We start from the raw sequence: 17,398 nt of genomic DNA on the forward strand, positions 1-17,398 counted from the left end.
CTCTGCAAAGTAGCTGTCTGGGGTGACTGTCCCTGAGTGGTATAGGTGGGGGTGGGGAGTGGCTGGGCTGTGGCTGGAGGCAAGCGGAGAGAAGTTCTACCTTTCCCAGGAGCCAAGGAAGCCACGGACCGTAGGATCTGTTCCGCGGACCCACCGAGGCCCATTACGACCCACCCCTAAATGCAGCACCGGCACCAGAAGGCTGAGCAAGACAGTCCGCCTGGGAGGCTGGCCCCGGCCATTTCTCCTTTGAGCCAGAAGTCAACGCGTGGTTGGGAAGAGGCACCTGAGAAGGGAAAAGTCTAATGAAGATAATAAGACTTTAAGAAGCAGGAAAAACATACACACGGTCCAGCTCACCTACAAAGTTTCCGTGAGATGCAAAGATGAGCCCCCAAATCTGAGATGTGGCAAAAACGAAGCTCTGGTCCGAAGAAATGAAGGGGGTGGAGGCAGGAGTCCTCCCAGTGCCACCGGCCACCCACTTGTCGCCACTTTGCCAGGAAGGGTGAGGGACCAACAGCCAGTCCTAGAACTGTCTTCTATCCCTACACGGAGAAGACCCGTCCTCTGGAAATCCCCCGCCCAGGTCCCTGCAGGAGGAGGAAGGCTGCTTAGCAATTCTTCGGCTCCGAAGCCAGCAGCTGATATAGGAACGCAACGCGGAAGAAGGTAGAGAGCGAAGAAACGTGTGGTACTTTAGAAAATCTACCGTAACATTTGTTAATGAACCACAGAGTGCTCGAAACGGAAAGGATTTCACAGACTAGGGATCCAGTGGTTTTAAAGCATAAAGGTCCCTTCTAAAATTAAAAAAAAAAAAAAATGTAGCCTCCCTCTGGCGGTACTTTCAGTTTCTATTGACTCAGAAGATTTAGAGCGATATAAAGGATTCGGGAATACACTCAAATTCGTCTCGTCTTCCTGATCCCAAGGATGTCACGCACACTTGCAGATTAGCAGTAGGTGAGCACGTGACATTGCACATTCCGTCTCCACGGGGCTCCCGGGCTGGACCTGGATTCAGAGACCCTCGCAGTCGCTCTGGGTACCCCCGGCAGAAGCTAAAGGCTGGAAGAAGCCGTTAGCCGGGCAGCTAGCGGTGGAGAAGCTGGCAGCGCCACCCTGCCAGGGGACTCGTGGGTCATAGCCGGGGGCCCTCTCTCTGGGGGACCCTGCGGGAGGGTCTTTCCCTTTACTGTGTAGGAGAGCCCAGACGAGGGTGGGGAGAAACCCGCGCTGTGTGCAGCGAGATGAAGTCCTGACGCACTGCTCCGGGCTGTCTCTCCCCGTGCTCCCTTGTCTCCCACCCATCCCCTGCCAGCCAGGGGACCCGCGCTGCCTCAGGGGGGACTGGGATTATCAAAGCAGGAATGCAGAAAGACGAGGAGGCATTTTGCTTTTTTCTTTCAAAGCAGGTTCCGAAAGCCCTCTTGGGGGACATGTTTTGGATGCCAGAGATTTTGATTTATGTGAAGAAGGCTTACGGAAAGGAGGGCCCCGAGGACACCTAGAAAGAAAAGAGAGAATGGCCAGGATTCACCTGTTCCTAGGACACCTGCGCTGGGAGACGTGCGGCGAGTAGCGCAGAGGAACTCCGGAGCCCGGGGGACACCCGTGGGAGGCGAGCAGCTCGCCCGGGAGGCAGGCGTGCCCTCCCTTTGTCTTCATCACGCAGGGAGCCCACGCTTGCTGCGAGCCTGTGCTCACGCAGGGTCACGTCCCCCGGGCTGAGGCCGTGTTCTCGACAGGCCTCCTGCCAGCAGACCTGCATATCCCTGTGGGTCCCCCGCAGGATGCCCGCCTGTGCCTCGAGACACTGGTGAGCCTCATCCAAGCTACGCCCTAGGGTGCGCTCATGTCAAAGGCCTGGGGGGGTCTCACGCGCTCCGTCCAGCAGGTGGGGCCACGGACAGGTGGTGGTGGTGCGTGGACGCCCCAGCATCTCATTTCTGTCCTTGGGAGGGGCACCCCCGACCTGGAATCTGGAACCCTATGGCCCCGTAAGGGCGTCTGAGGCCATTTTCCACCCAAGGGGCAGCAGGATGCAACTGACGTGTAGAAGCCCCGAGTTTCTGTCCTCGACCACTTACACTTGAGGCTTAGTTTCTCAGTCAAGAGTGGGGATAAGCATGCAGGCCTCCCAGCGCTTCTGAAAAGATCAAGCGGACGGGTCACGGGAATGCTTTTGGTAAAGCACAAGTCGCTAATCAGATGGTTGCGAGGGCTCCTTCGAGAGTCTAGGCAGCGTCTGTGAGATACACGAAATACAACCTCAGCAGACGTAGCTGGGGTAGTGGTTCCAGGGAGCATTTGCTGCGCTTAATATTTAAAAAAAAAAAAAACAAACTTGAAACGCTGCCTAAAAATTCTTCCGACCACTTATTTCAGTCAAAGTCCGAGGGGCGAGGATGCTTTAAGTTAAAGGACCCCTAACATAAAGAATTGTTTATGTTAAAGAATGAGAATGGATGACAGAAGCCTGAGACACAGGCAGATGTCTGGAGACAGGAGGATCTGGTGCGCACAGGGACGCTGTGTTCAACCAGACTGTCCCCTCACGGCCAGGCCACCGCGCTGAGGGAGGAAGGCGGAGGTGGGCGTCAGCGCGCAGCTCGGGCTGCACGGGGCGTCAGGTGGAGCGGCGTGAGTAGGGACGTGGAGCCGGCCTCGCCTCCGGGGGGGGGGCACTCACGGTCGGCGTGGGGGGGGGCACTCACGGTCGGCGTGGACGTGAGCAAACCTCTGGAAAGGAGCTCGGGCACAGCAGCGGAGGCCACCCTCCCCTCAACCAGAAAGGACCTGGGATCCAGCTCCTGCTGCCTGCCTTGTTGGGTTCATCTTCGGAAGCTCCCGGGTCTCCCGACCATCCTTTAGGCAGGACACGGGCAAGAGTGAGCCAGTGCAGGATCTGGAGCCGAGAGGCTGTATTTGGATGCTGGATCTTCTCCTCGCTCGCTGTGCAACCTCGGGGGCAAATTACTCAGCCCCTTGTTTCCTTTGGCTGTAAACCAGGAAGAGTCAGTACGAGCTTCCTACGGCTCCAACGGAGGACAACAAAGTTACGGCCTGAACAACCCAAATCTGTGATCTGAGAGCCCTGGTGTTAGAAAGCGCACCGTCCGCAGGGCTGCTGGAGGCTCCAGGAAGGGTGTCCCGCACAGCTCGCTCACAGCCCCTCCCCCATCTTCCAAGCCAGCAGCCCAGCATCATCGTCCAGGCCTTTGGACACCGCCGTCCTCCTTTTATAAGGAAACATGTGATTACACCGGATCCACCAAATAATCCCGGATACTTTCTCCATCTCAAGGGTCTTAATCACATCCACAAAATCCCTTTTGCTCTGTAAGGTAACGCAGTCACGGGTTCGACTGTGGCCGTCTTTGCTGTTGGGGCCACTGTGTTTCCTCCAAGTTCAGCGGGGCTTGAACTCACGACCCCGAGATCAAAAAGGCCTGAGCTGAGATCAGGAGTCGGCTGCCGCGGAAGTGATGGAGCCACCCAGGTACACTTGAGGAAATACACACTTAATACCATATAAGACACTTAGAGCCTGGCTTGTAGCGGGTCCTCAATAAATGTTAGCTGCTATTATCATTATTTCCTTAAACAAAAACTCGCAGCCTCCAAAGTCTTCCCTGTGCATTAGCGGTGATGCAACCCTTCCCTCTGGCCAAGTCCCGAGACCTCCTTCTGGAAGCCTTTCCTGACCTAGACTGGGTGTGGTGCCCTGCTGTGTTCAGCTTCTTAATTCTGTGCTGTCATAAGCCTCTGTCTCTCTGACTAGTGTGTAAATTCCTCAAGACCCGGAACCTCCCTTTACTCATCTCTGGGCTCCTGCCCGCTGGCCTTGTAGCGTTCACAAGTCTCCTCGGTGACTAATGATCCTCCCTGAGCCCTCAGCCGAGAAGGGTGAGGCCGGTTCATGTGCCTGCAGGCGCCGGACCCCTAGAGCTGCTGTGGCCCGCCCCACGGGAGCTGCGGGATGGCGGCAGGGGAGTCTGTATTTTGGGGTCACTATGCTGCGCACAGAGGCAGTTAGATCTTCAGGGTGACGAGCTGGTTTCCGGGTCAGTGAGGCTGCCCTGTGAAAAGGAGGGGTGGGCAGAGCCCCGTGTCCAGCCGGGAAAGGAGCTCTTCCTCTTCCAGGGGTTTTGCCGTTCTGGTGTCTGTGGGGAGTCCCGGTCTCACCCATCCAAGGGTTGGGCGGGAGCGGCTGGCATAGGAACCGGTCTGGGACCGCTGCGGGGAGTTTGGGGGTTTTCAGTCACACGGAAGGACGACCCGCGGGAATCACCTGCTTCAGGGGTTTCCGAAACTCGAAAAACACAGATTCCCTGGCCCCCGCGCCGAGCCGCTGAGTCGGAACGCCCAGGGGTGAGGCGGGACTTTGGAAAATGAGTCAAAGTCATTTTGCTACGTACGCAGCCAGGTTCGGGAGCCACGGACGGTTCTGCCCGGAATTTTGCAGACAGACCGCGCCAGACCGCGCCACTACGAGATGATCCCTAAGACAGGTGCGTGAAGATGGAAGGCCCGGCCGGCGGGGCCCATCACGCCGCAAGCTCGCGGCTCCGCCCAGACCACACCGCAGGATTCCACGAAGCAGTGTCTCCCGGCCCACCCGTGCCCACGGCGGAGCGGCCGAGGGGTGGCAGCTCCCTCCTCTGCTTAGCCCCCAGGTCTTCAGTCGTGTGGCCTTTGATCGGGCCTCTCGGGGCACCCTCGGGAGGGCTCAAATGCCCGTGGATTAGGGCTCCCTCCCTAGGGCCTCAGCGGCTGGATGGCTGGGACATCCGCCACACAGGGAGCTCCTGGTGCTGGGTGCTATTCTGCCACGAGTGTCTCCCTCCACCTTGGGTCAGACCAAACGTTCCTTCTGGCTTGCGTGGATGCGGGGGCGCGGGGGAGGCTGTCGAGGAAAGCAGCTGGGCAGAGACGTCCGCGGGCCCAGCGCACTGTCACCTCGTCCCACCTGTGCTGTCCCTGCACCGAGGAGACGAGTGTCTCTCCCGTCTCCTTCTTGGATCCCAACGCGGAGTCCTTCCAGAAGCATCTTGTTTAAAATCGGCAGTAGCCTTTCCCTGGACTTCTGTTATCGTCCTTCCTCCTCTTATTTTTCTCCCAAGCACGCGTCACATTTTGAGATGCTCATCTATTAACTTATTGCCGAGCTCCCTTTTGGTTCTCCGGCTTATTCTTCGCAGCCCGATCCCTCTACTAGAATGTAAATTCTGTGAGGGCAGGACTTTGTCTCCCCTTCCCCGGCTGCTCCTTGTCCGCGCGCTCGCGGGGAGCCCCGCAGTCGGGGGTGAGCGGCGAAGCCAGCCCAAGGCAGAGAGTGAGGAGAAAGACCAGAGAACCCACCACGGGCCACACTGCGCGGCTAACAGAGGCCCAAGGAGGAGGCAGGGCCGGAAGAACCGGAGGGAAGTCAAGAGTGGCCTGGGGCCCTGGGCCGCTGTGTGGGCAGCTCCGGTGAGTTGCCATGGTTACTGGGCAGCAAGGCCAGGGCCCAGCGCTCCCGCCTCAGGCCACCAGAGCTGGGGGGTAGGCGGAGGGTGACCAGGTCTGGGGGGAAAAAAACCCAAACTCAACCTTGGACGGACAGGCTGTCCCCGAAGGCTCATCAGCTGTGATCCCTGACAGCCACACGCAGGGAGAGATGGTGCGGCCGCGGCAGATCAAATTCGAAAGCGTCAGGGGACAAAGGAATCATAAACAAGAGACGGAGCCGCAACTGCCTGAGCACAGGAAGAATGAGTCATCCCGGGGCCTCCCAGACACCGGCGGCCTGAGCGGAGCCCCGGCACTGCTGGGCAGCCGTGTCCCTTCGAAGGGACCAAGGAAAGGTCCTGCCGGACCTGTTGAAGGGGGTTCAGAAAATACCACCCCCAAATATGCCTCTTGGGCATAAGGACTATTTTGAGCCGAATGCAAGGAAGAAACAGCAGACGCAGGGGGACCTCCCTGGCCTCGCCCTTCCTGCCAAGATGCACGTTTCTGTTTGTGAAGGAGTTTATCCCTCCCATCTCCCAGACCAGGACGGAGAACACCACCACCACCATCGCTGGAGAGAGAACGCTGGTGTCAAGACGGGGTCTGCACAAACAAACCTTGCTAAAATAACTCTGATCTTCTGTAAGTTGCCCCCCTGGATTTACCTTCTCACAATTTACCGCTCCTAAAAGCCCATATCCCTTTTTGTCTTGTCCCTTTACCACAACTTAATTTCCCTTTTTAAAAGATCATATATAAGCTCTCAAGCTTAACTGCTTCTTCAGGATTTCTCTTCTTGCCCGTGAAGCTCCCGTGTGTATGTATAATAAACGTTTTCTCCCATTAATTTGGCTCTTTTTCTCCTATTAATCTCTCCTGTTGTCACTTTAATTCACAGGCTCCAGTCACTAGACCTAAGAGGGTAGAGGAAAAGCTTTTTTCCTTTCCTACAGTTCCCTCCGAGGGCATGCACAGCAGGTACTCCAGGGCAATAGGAGAGGGCAGAGGCCTCCCCAGATTAGGCTAGAAAAACCCATCAGGGGAGGATACCAGGCCTTGGGTGTGCCTGGACCCTCACACAGATAAGGAGAGATGGGAAGGTAGAGGCCGCTGTGACAGTGGGTCTTACAGACAAAAGGAGGTCATCAGGCAGCAAAGATTCAGTCTGTGTGTGTATGGGAGGGGGGTCCTAGGCTGCCAGAACTTCCCAATAACAGTGGGTATTGGGGTGCGGGGAGAAAACGGTTTTTTGGAAGTGTATTGGTGATTTGATTCTGGGTTCTGTTGTTGATTTGGAAGGCAGACCTTGCTATATGGGGACTGTGCCGGGGTAGTCAGCAAACGCTGGCTCCCCCGCCCATGTGCTGCCAGATCTGCCCCCCTGCCCCCAACAACCCAGAGTGCCAGCATGAGGCACCACCCACCGTCTGCCACCTCTGCCTCTGCCTCTCCAGCAGTGTTCAGAACCGAGCCCCGGAGCCAGCCGGGCCCCCACTGACGGTAACCTGCTCCCAGCGGGTCGCCTCCAGCAACCTTCACACATCGTTCTGCTTTCTAACCCCCTTTCAGCGGTCCCTCACTCTTTCCTTTCAAATTCCATTTCTCCTACTTGGATTTTCACACTTGCACCGTGTTTTTGGTGAGGATCTCTCAGTTTTACGTATTTGTAGGCTAGAACACCAGAAGGGAATACAGTAGAATTCGGGGGGTGCACCTATGGGGGGAGGCACATTTTTCATATTAACACGTTTTGCTGTAGTTGAAAAGATGTTCCAATAAGAAGTTCCCTTTTTTCCTATTGCAATCTCCCTGGCCCTCTTCCTTTGGCCGTGACCCTGAGCAGGGGGGGCCGAGGAGCTCCTAGAGCTGCAACCTAGACCTGAATGCCAGGAGGAAACAGGCGCTAACGAGAGAGCAGGCGCGGGCGGTGCGAGCGAGTGGACGCGGGGCCGCTGCTTAGTGCAGCGCATGTGATTGTCAGCGGGGCCCCCAGGGAAGCTTCCAGCATGCCGCCTCTCTCTTCTTCCTCAGCCTCACACCGCACATCCCACTGGAGAGCCCCAACCTGGCGACCCGGAGTGAAACGGTTGGAGACAGCAGAGCAAGGAGGAAATCCGTGCCTTTGTGAGCAGAGCCATGCGTGGTCCCCGGGAGCCGGCCCCCCCCCATCACCATTTCTCCCCTTGCGCGGCTCCGGGGCTCTCCCTTTGCATTTGCATATACTTTTCCTTGGTTCATTAAAAAAGTCACCACGACCCACCAAGCACCTGCCAGAACACTCCGGGACAGTTGTTTTCTGCTACAGAGAAGCTCTGGACGTATGGGGTGAGGATTAAATCCAAGTGGCTTGTGGACCCGAAGCTCGTCTGTCCTCCCTCGGCCCCACGGCCCGCTAACCCAGGCTCCCTCCCCGTCTGGCCCCCTGAGGTTGGGCCACGGGTGACCTGCTTGCAGAGACCCGGCAACCTCAGGGCTTCAGGGGCCGGTGGCTTCTCCACAGCCTCATATATGTCCTCGCTGCTCCTAGGACACTGGAGCCCAGTCCACGAGCAACCTTTCTTCAACCCATCCGCCGAGAACTGCCATTTTGGCTGCTGGGTTCCACCAAGAAGGCTGATCGCACGTCACCTACCATTTGACCTAACAAAAGCTCGACAATTAAAGCGACCTGGAACCCTCCAGCCCGCTCACTGAAACGACCCTCCCTTCAGTACCCGTTGTTCTCCTCGGTGGCGACTTTCTTCTTTCAGCAGCAATTCTTGCTTCCATTTCCTTCCCTAAACGGAAATTTCATTTGCATTTTTTCACTTCCGCTAATTTATTGAAGATATTTGGTTTAGTCTTCGTACGGTTGGAAAGAACTAGTTAAAATCTTACAGTCGTATTATGCTATTATGTATCTGGCCCCCCTGGTTTTCTTTGCTGACGCTCACTTAGCCTCTCCGATTTTCAGTTAAAATACCCTTGCTGGCTACTATGGAAAGGATATTTTTGTAGTATTTTCGGTGTACTAAAGAAGTTAAGTTTTAATTTCTGGTTTAAAAAAACTGAACAAAGACTCTCTCTACCTGTATAATAATAAGTCTCCATGCCAGACCACGTCTACCGTATCTATTTACCAATAAAAAGGGGAAATCTGTGAGATTACAGAACAGTATATGTTCATAAAGGTAAGATCTTAAAGACATTGTTTCAAAATGCCATGAAGAAAATGGGCAATCCACGGACACGCATTGCATGATTAGGCATTCTCCCCTTTTCGAGTAGAACAAAAATGAGTCAAGGTAAGAACAATGTGATAGTGAGATGTGGCTATAAATACATGAGAATGAATTGTCTTGCAGACTTCTGTCTTTTCTTAGCCATTTGGCTGTCTTTCTCAGTAAGCAGCAGTTGGGGGGGGGATGGGAGGGCGTTTTACCCAACCCCTCCTACAGCCCAAGCCGGACCTCCTGAGACCGAGGGGACAACAGTGTCCGAGCTCCTACCTGACGTTCCAGCATTTCACAGAATGTGCTGAGATAGGGGGACTCTGGATGCTGTCACTAAATTTACCTTTAAAGACTGTAAAATGAATATGGGAAAACCTTTTTCCTGGTTTCTCCAGAGCCGACTTGCCCAAGAAATGTCAAAGGCAATTGCGTAGCCGATCGTGGGACCCCTGGGAACGACCCTTTTGTTGTGCTACTTCTCGGCTGGCCGGACGTCTTCCACAGGTTCCCTTTGGGCAATTTTATTTTAAGGAGGCTGAGGACTGGTGGTAGAGGAGCAAACAGGAAGGCCAGCGTCCTAAATAGTTATTTCAGCTTAATAACCCCGCGCTGAGGCTACTCATTAACCAGCCGAGCACCCTCATAAACCCTGTATTTACACGAATACCTACTATTTATTAAGCGTCATATCCATCTTCTATCCACACTGATAACTGAGCCAAGTCCACCCCTGAAAATTAATTCATAGTTTATGTCTTGTTTCTTGGAACTGAAAAAGGCTCTCCGTTCCACATCTCAGTTGTTCCCACAGTAGCTTCTTGCAGGGAACAGGGCCAGATCAGATGGCGGTGCCTCCCTTCCCCCACAGCACGCAAAAATCAGGAAAAGGATTTCCCCAAAGAATCAAGAAGCCAGCCACAGAGCCCGGGTCTTGCTGCTGCTTTGAGGCATTTACCCCCGAATCTGTCTGTCCCACAGTGGGAAAGAAGCCTCACAGTGGGGACTCACGAGCAGATGACAAGACTGACACGTTTTAATGGGCAGCACCGCGCAGCCCAGGAGGCCTTCTGCTCTCACGGAAAAGGCAGGCCCTGGGCCAGCCCTTCACAGCCCTGGGAGGTACAGAAACAGAAAGAGGCGAAGACGGGCCCTGCTGGGGAGGGGAGGCCGGGCGTTCAGGATGCACTTTATCACTTGATCAAACTTCAACGTTTTTCGATTTCCTGACACCCTTGCCCAAAATACACGAAAATAAGCAAATCCCCCCCAATTAAGAAGTCTTCTCCAGCCACACCTCTGCCCCCCTCCCCCTCTCGCAATTATTTCTAAGGCCACGGATTCAGCCAAAGCTTCCCCAGTGCCGCGGGCTGCGCGCGGCGAGCGCCGCCGGTTTCAGCACCAGCCTCGGGGACAGACGCCATCAGGCCGCGGGGACGGAGCCCTCGCCCCGGCGTCCACCGTCGCCGCCGAACCGCTCGAGGAAGGAGTCCCGGGGAGCTGCGAAATCCCGCGGCTTCTTCAAGCACGGGCCGAAAACATCTTCACAAATAAACCGACAACTGTCCACTCCGACCCTTCCACCGCGGGGTCCCCTTCCACCGGGGACGTCCCCGCCCGGGGAACGGCAAGCGTTCGTGACCTACATGTGGAAAGGGGCCCCCGGGAGCCTCTCCGCGCCCCCAGCCCCAGAGATCCGGAGACGCCGGCCCCCCCCAGCTCCCCCCGCCCCCCAAGCGTTCGGAGCAGTCGGTCCACGCCCGCGCTCGGGGTCGCTAAGGGCCCAGCCGCGGGCCGCGGGTCGAGGGGCGCGCTCACCTGCCGGCGCCCGCCGACGCCCACCTGTGCGGCCGCGCGAAGGCTGGCGCGGGCGGCCGGGGAGCCCCGGGTGCGGGTGTCGCGCGCCCCACGGACGGCGGCCGGACGACGCGCGCACCAAGCCGTGTCTCCACTTGCAGGGACTTTCCCGCCCGAGCGGCCCTTCGGCTTCCGGCTCGCCCGGGGCTCGCGAGCCAGGGCCGGGCCGTCCGTTCCCCCACCGCCCCCCGGGCCCGGCCACTTACCGGAGCGGGGCGCGCGGGCCGAGGGCGCCGCTCACGCGCGGGCTTTGTCTCCGGCGCGGCGCTCGCGGGGGGCGGCCAGACCGCGCGGCATCGCTCCTCGGCCGGGGGCGGCTCCGACTCTGCGCCCCGGCTCCCGCGCGCCTCGGCGCTCACGGGCTCGCGGGGGAAGGCGCGCCCCGCCCCGCCCGCCGCCCCCGGGGTCTCCGGGCCGCGTCAGCAGCCCCGCCCGGGCCGGGGAGAGACGACGTGAGGCTGGGGGCGGGGGTGCGGGGCGCGGGGCGCGGGGCCGGCGTGGGGGGCGAGCCCGTGCCCCGCGCGCCGCCGAAGTCACCCAGACCCAAAGTACTTCGTCTGCTCCCCGCCCGCGGCGCGGGGCTCCCGGAGCGCGTGCGGGGCGCGGGACCCCGGACCCCCGCCGCCCTCCTTCCACGTTGGTCGCGCCCACTCCGCGGCAGGGTCTCGCCGGGCGCCCGGGAGGGGCCGGGAAATCCCGCCCGCCGCCGCCGACGTCACTGGTGCGTCACCGGGGCTCCCGCGCCAGGGCTCCGCGCACTCCCCGCGCCCCCCGCCTCGCGCCCCGCGCCCCGCCCCGGTCGCCCCCGGCCAGCCGCGCGCCCCCGCGGGGCCCGGCGCTCCGGCCAGGGCGCGCGCACCGCCCAGGGGCTGGGGGCGGGGCGGTGGCCGTGGCGGGGGGCGGCGGGGGTCGCGGGGCCGCGGTCCTCGCGGGGTTCCCGCCCCTGAGCCTCCCGCGGCCTCCCCCGGCCTGGGGGTTAGTTCCGGGACCAGCGGGGCGGGCTGCAGCCCGCTCCCAGCCGCCCCAAGAAATGCACCCTCCGGCCCCGGGCCCCAGAGAAGGGGGCGAGTGGACAGACGCTCCCGGCCCGCGAGGATTCACGAGGCGTCGTCTCGCTCCCGGGCCGAGGGGCCGCGCTGACGTCGCCGCGCGGCAGGCGAGGAAGGGGCCGCGGAGCAGACCCAGCGCCGGGCGCGGGCAGCAGGGCGGGCGCGGGCCCCGTGCGCGGAGAGCGGGAGCCCGTTGCGCGGGAGCCGGTTGCGCGGGAGCCGGTTGCGCGGGGAGTCCGCGCCGCTCCGCACCGGCGTTCCGCGGCGGGGGCAGCTCGGACCGCGTAACCACGGCCCCTGCCTCCGGGGGGACAGCGTGGCCGCCGTCCGTGGCCGCCTGCGGGCGAGACGACACGGAGTCGCGGCGGCCGGGCAGCAGCGACGACGCTTCCGGCGCTGTTAGCCGGGCCGGTCGGGAAGGAGGCCGAGGCGAGCTCCGTCCCCGGAACCGAGTGAAACCATGGCCGGCAGTGAGGACGCGTCGCGGGGAGACGTCCGTGCGCCGGCCTGGCCCACCGTCGGGCGGCCGCGCCTTGATGCACACGACGCAGGGGTCGCTGGTGTTGTAGATCTCCGAGCCCCACGGACCTGACCTTTGCCCCAGACAAATGTGCAGCGTTGCTGACTCCAGTGCAAATGCGGAGTTCCGAAGTGCCCACCCGGGGCCAGCAAACATCTCACGTAGGTTTTCTTCGCAGCTTGCGAGTGCCCATTTAAGGCGCAGAATTGAACTATGGTAAAAGGACTAAGGCCGTAAATATACCTACAGCACTGACCTTTTTCAAAAAGTAAGAAAGGTATATGGGTACCTCACTGAAAATTCAACAAATCCAAAACTGGATTCATTATTTCTACCCCCCGATTTAATTCTCCTGGATTTCTTTCTTTCTTTCTTTTTTCTTTTTAGGATTATTTATTTATTCGAGAGAGCAGAGCTTGAGAGAAGTGGGGGAGGGAGAGAGGGAGGGAGCGAAGCCGCCTCCCTGGGGAACAGGGAGCCCCAGGCAGCCGGATCCCAGGACCCCGGGATCATGACCTGAGCCAAAGTCAGACACTTAACCAACTGAGCTACCCAGGCACCCCGTTTTCTCCTGTATTTCTTGCCCCTCCCCACTTGGTTGTCTAAGGCAAAATCCTGGTTTCCTATCATCCCAACCCCTATCTCACGCAAGCCCAAGTAATCAGTTGTAAGGGAAATCAGTACCTACACTTCCAGAAACTCAACTTCCTTATCTTATCTTTCTAGTTTATTACACTATCCGTTAAGGCTGACATATCCACTTCAAAGACAAAGAAGAGAGTCGGGGCCAGTGTTTCCGGGGTGGATCCCATCAGCACACAGCAGTATTAGCACTACCTGGGAACTTACTAGAAATGCAAATGATCAGATTTGACCCCAGCCCTACTGGATTACAAACTCTGGGGACGGGACCCAGCAATCTGTGTTTTAAGTCCTCCGGGGGATTCGGATTCTGTCCATCCCTGTTTATCACCCAAGGCTGTTAGGACCCGGGACACCCCTCTTCCTTCCTTTGTCCCTGGTAATAGTTCTTGCTCTCAGCTCTTTGTCCAATGTCGATAGGGCCACTACAGATTTCTTAGACTGGTGTTTGCATGGCGTATCCTTTCCCATCCTTTGACTTTAACCTGTGTCTTTATTCTTAAAGTGGGGTTCTCTACTCTTGAAGACAACACAGAGTTGCATCTTGTTTTTTAATTCAGCCCGGCAAACTGTGCCTTTTACTCGGGAGTGTTGAGGTCATCTACTTCTTACATAGTGATCATACGGTTGGGTTTAAATCTACAGTCTTGCTCTTTGTGTTCTGCTTGTCCTCTTACTTTTCATTTCTTTTTTCCTGTCTCCTTTTGAATTAACGGACTATACGTTAGTATTCCACTTTATCAAGTATTGGCTTTTATCCTCTCTCTCTCTCTCTCATGGTTCTAGGGTTTATAATAAGCATCTTAAACTTACCAGTCTGCCTTCTAATACCATTATGCTACTTATTTACAATAAGGTTTTTACAACAGTATGCTTCCATTTCTCTTCTTCCAGGCTTTGAATTATTTTTGTCATATTTTCCTTTTATATATATAATAAATCCCACAATGCATTGTTATTTTGGCTTTAAGTTGTCAGTTTTCTTATGTAGAAATTTTGAAATGATTTTTTAAAAAAGTCTTTCATATTTACCACTTCTGGTGCCCTTCATTCATGTATGAAGATCCCAATTTTTATGTGGTATCATTTCCTCCTGTCTGAAGAATATTTTTTACCATCTCTTGTAGATTTGCTGATGAGGAATTATCTCAGCTTCTGTTTATCTGAATAAGTCTGTATATTGCCTTCATTTTTGAGGGATCTTTTCCTAGTTTGACAATTTGAAGCTGTTTAAAGATGTCAGGCATTGTGCTTTCATAGTTTCCCGTAAGAGATCTGCAGTATTATACCTTTGTTTTTTGGAATGTAATAAATCTTTTTCTGTCTGCTTATATGATTTTCCCTTTATTGTTGGTTTTCCCAGTATGATTCTAAGGATTACTGGATTGAAAGACTGCTTGCTTCTGGCATAATGCATCGCTGAGGGATAGCCAAATTTTTGGTTTTAAATAGGGGTCTACAAGATCTTTTCTTTGGTGGATCTCTAAGGAGCTATTGGAATACCTAAACGTCCATGAATATATGGTTCTGTCATTCTTATCCTACTTTAGTATTTGTGTTAGAATTCTCCTGAGATAAACATAGAAGAACTGTGATCTACTAAAACCATAGACAAGAAAGGAGTTAGGGACTCTTTGGGCAGAAGTAAAATAAATTCACTCTAATGGAAGGAGCTTCTTAGCAAAGAAGAAACTTGAGGAAAGTGTGAAAGTGAGGATAAACCAAGCGTGGGCTTCATATTCTGAGGAAGACTTATTCAAAGATAAGGAAAGGCAACCCAGAACTCGGTCGTTTGTGTTAGAGTGTTTTCTTAAAAACAAGCAAAGAAACAAACAAATGTGACTTACTCTCTGTCCATCTGTCCACCCACCCATCCCTTGGTGGTCCACCTACCCCCACCTCCTGACCTATCCATCCATCCATCCATCCATCCATCCATCCTTCTTTTCTAGTATGTACCTACTCTACCCCATGATACTGTAAATTGCTCAAAACATTTAAAAATTCCTCTTATGGAATTACCTGCAGGATCACAATTTTCTTACTACTTTGTAATTGTACTTTGTTTTTGACTAAAACTGTTATCAAATATTTTATTTATCAGATTCAGTGCTGAAAGACTTTTGGTTGTTTTCAAAACTTACATACGTTTATAGGAGAGGAGAAACATGCTTAGCACTTGAATTAGAATATTACAGCCCGGCCTCAAATAATCACCTAGTCGTTTTGACCTCAAAGGTCACATTGCATTATTTAATTTCTCTCAAATAGCTGAGTTGCAACCCAGTGTCCCCAAAGTGGCAGGATGTATTTTTCTGTTCAGGTCATATAACATGCAATAAAATTAGTGGTATCTCTTTCCCATCTCATTGGCCGTTCAAGTGTACCCATTTTGTATTAGCAAATATAGCTGCTTTTTAAGTTGTGGAGTTTAAATTGGACATAACCTGGGGGAAATGTCAGATAAATACTGTGTAATGTAATACTCCAAAATACCAGTTTGCGTTGAACCTAAAACCTTTTTTGCGTTCCTTTGACCTCAATCTTGGCTTACTTCAGTTGGCCGTCTACTCTGCTCAACCTAACTCTTAATGCTTTTCGGTTGGTTTTCTTAGTTAAACGTTTTAAGCCTATAAAATTTTGAAGTGCTTTGGCTTCATAGTATATAGAGTGTGATCCTGAGAAGGGGAGGATTTTGAAAAATAATACAGTTGTCCAAGAATTAGGACAGATTGGAACAAATGGGGACATATTGCCCCCAATTTGGGACAAGCTGGGAATAGCTGAGGGTAATTAGTAAAGGTAACGTGAATAATCCAAGAAGTCCACAATGGTTTCAATCTCCAAATATTAGGCAATTGAGTTTCTTTCCTCCCTACTCATTTTTCTTTCTTTCTTTCTTTTTTTTTTTTTTTTAATTTTTAAAGAAAGATTTTACTTATTTGAGAGAGAGAGAGAATGAGAGAGAGAGAGAGAGAGCATGAGAGGAGAGAGGTCAGCGGGAGAAGCAGACTCCCCACTGAGCAGGGAGCCTGATGTGGCACTCGATCCTGGGACTCCAGGATCATGACCTGAGCTGAAGGCAGTTGCTTAACCAATTGAGCCAACCAGGTGCCCCTACTTACTTTTCTAAACATTGACTTTGTAGCTCTTTAATTTTTGATGCTTTAATTATAGTGCGTCTTGGTGTGGATCTCTTTGGATTTATCTTATTGGAACTCTCTGGGCTTTCCGGATCTGGATGTCTGTTTCTTTCCCAGGTTAGGGAGGTTTTCAGCCATTATTTCTTCAAACAAGTCTTCTGCCCCCTCTCACTCTCTTCTTCTGGGACCGTTGTATTGTGAACTCTGGTCTATTTGATGTTGTCCTATATGCCACTGAACCTATCTTTACTTTTTGTTTGTTTTTTTTTTTTTTTCTGCTCTCATTATGCAGTTCCACTGCCCTATCTTTGAATTCACTGATCCTTTCTCGTTCTCCATCTAGTCTGCTGTTGAACCCCTTTATTGTATTTTTCAGTTCAGTTATTCTTCAGCTCTGTGATTTCCTATATTTTCCTATTATTTGGTACATTCTTTTATTTTCCTTCTCTTTGTTCGAATTCTCACTTTATTCATGCCTTGGTCTCCCGACCGTGGTGAGCATCTGTATGACCATTATTTTGAAATCTTTCTCAAGTAAACCACTTATCTGTTTCATTAAGGTATTTTTCTAAGATTTTATCTTGTTCTTTCATTTGGAACACATTCTCTGTTTCTTTATTTTCCTTGACTTTCTCTGTTGCTTTCTGTACATTAAATAAAACAGCCACCTCTCTCAGTCTTGAAGGAGTGGCCTCTTGTAGGAGGTGAACCTTATTGTTCAACCCTGCCCTAGCTCCTGGCTGTCTCTTTGCAGCTTCATGATTATCCAGGTGACTTACTGGTTCTTAGTGGCCTCGATAGTCAAGGGTGGGCCAAGATCGGTCAGTGTATCTAAGGGAGGATCTCAGTCAGCACCTAGAGTCAGGCTCACTGGAAGCCATACCTTCAGGCAGCAGCTTTGGAGGTATGCAAATATACTTCTTTAATGGGAAGACTGGAAAATGGGTATTTCTATCTGCTCCCTCTGCACTGAGCCCTGGGGTGTTATCCAGTTAAGAACAGTTTCTTTGTTGCTAATGTCCCATTGAACCCATGAAACCAGCCCCACTGGCACCCAGGGCCCACCTATTAAAGGCATCCCCCCAAAATAGGGATGCCAGATATGTACATAATCTCCTTTCTTGGAGACAGTGGCACCCTGGGGCAGGGCAGAGGGAGAACATGAAGATGGTGCCTACTGCTCTCCCTGATCTCTGGAGAGGATTGCAGATGTGTTTAATTAGAAGCCTCCACACCCCACCACCGCTTGCCGCAGCTATGAAGATAAGCTAGTGGACTATTTATTGTTTACTAATAATAACCCCCCAGGGAAAGACTGGGGTTTATGCCTGCTGCCTCAGTGCTGTGCCTTGAGTGGGTAGCCGGGTAGGGACTATTTCTCCATTTGTTACGGTCCTGTGAGAGCACTGAACAGAAGCCCCACCGGCCACCAGAGCCCGTGATCAGGCGTGTTCCCTAGGTGGCAGCTGCAAAAACTGG

At 54.0% G+C, this 17,398-nt stretch overlaps 1 protein-coding gene across 1 annotated transcript in view; it reads right to left on the reverse strand.

Moving 5' to 3' along the window:
• The window catches only part of GNG4 (G protein subunit gamma 4), a 62,668-nt gene extending 51,724 nt beyond the window's left edge, over positions 1–10,944 (reverse strand). Inside the window, exon 1 of the mRNA XM_080823665.1 lies at positions 10,772–10,944. The gene's annotated coding sequence lies outside the window, so the exon portion shown is untranslated. The remainder of the gene's footprint in view (positions 1–10,771) is intronic.
• Positions 10,945–17,398: the final 6,454 nt, after the last annotated feature.

The sequence above is a fragment of the Martes martes genome, assembly GCF_963455335.1.
Source record: "Martes martes genome assembly, chromosome: 14".
Classification (NCBI taxonomy): Eukaryota; Metazoa; Chordata; class Mammalia; order Carnivora; family Mustelidae; genus Martes; species Martes martes.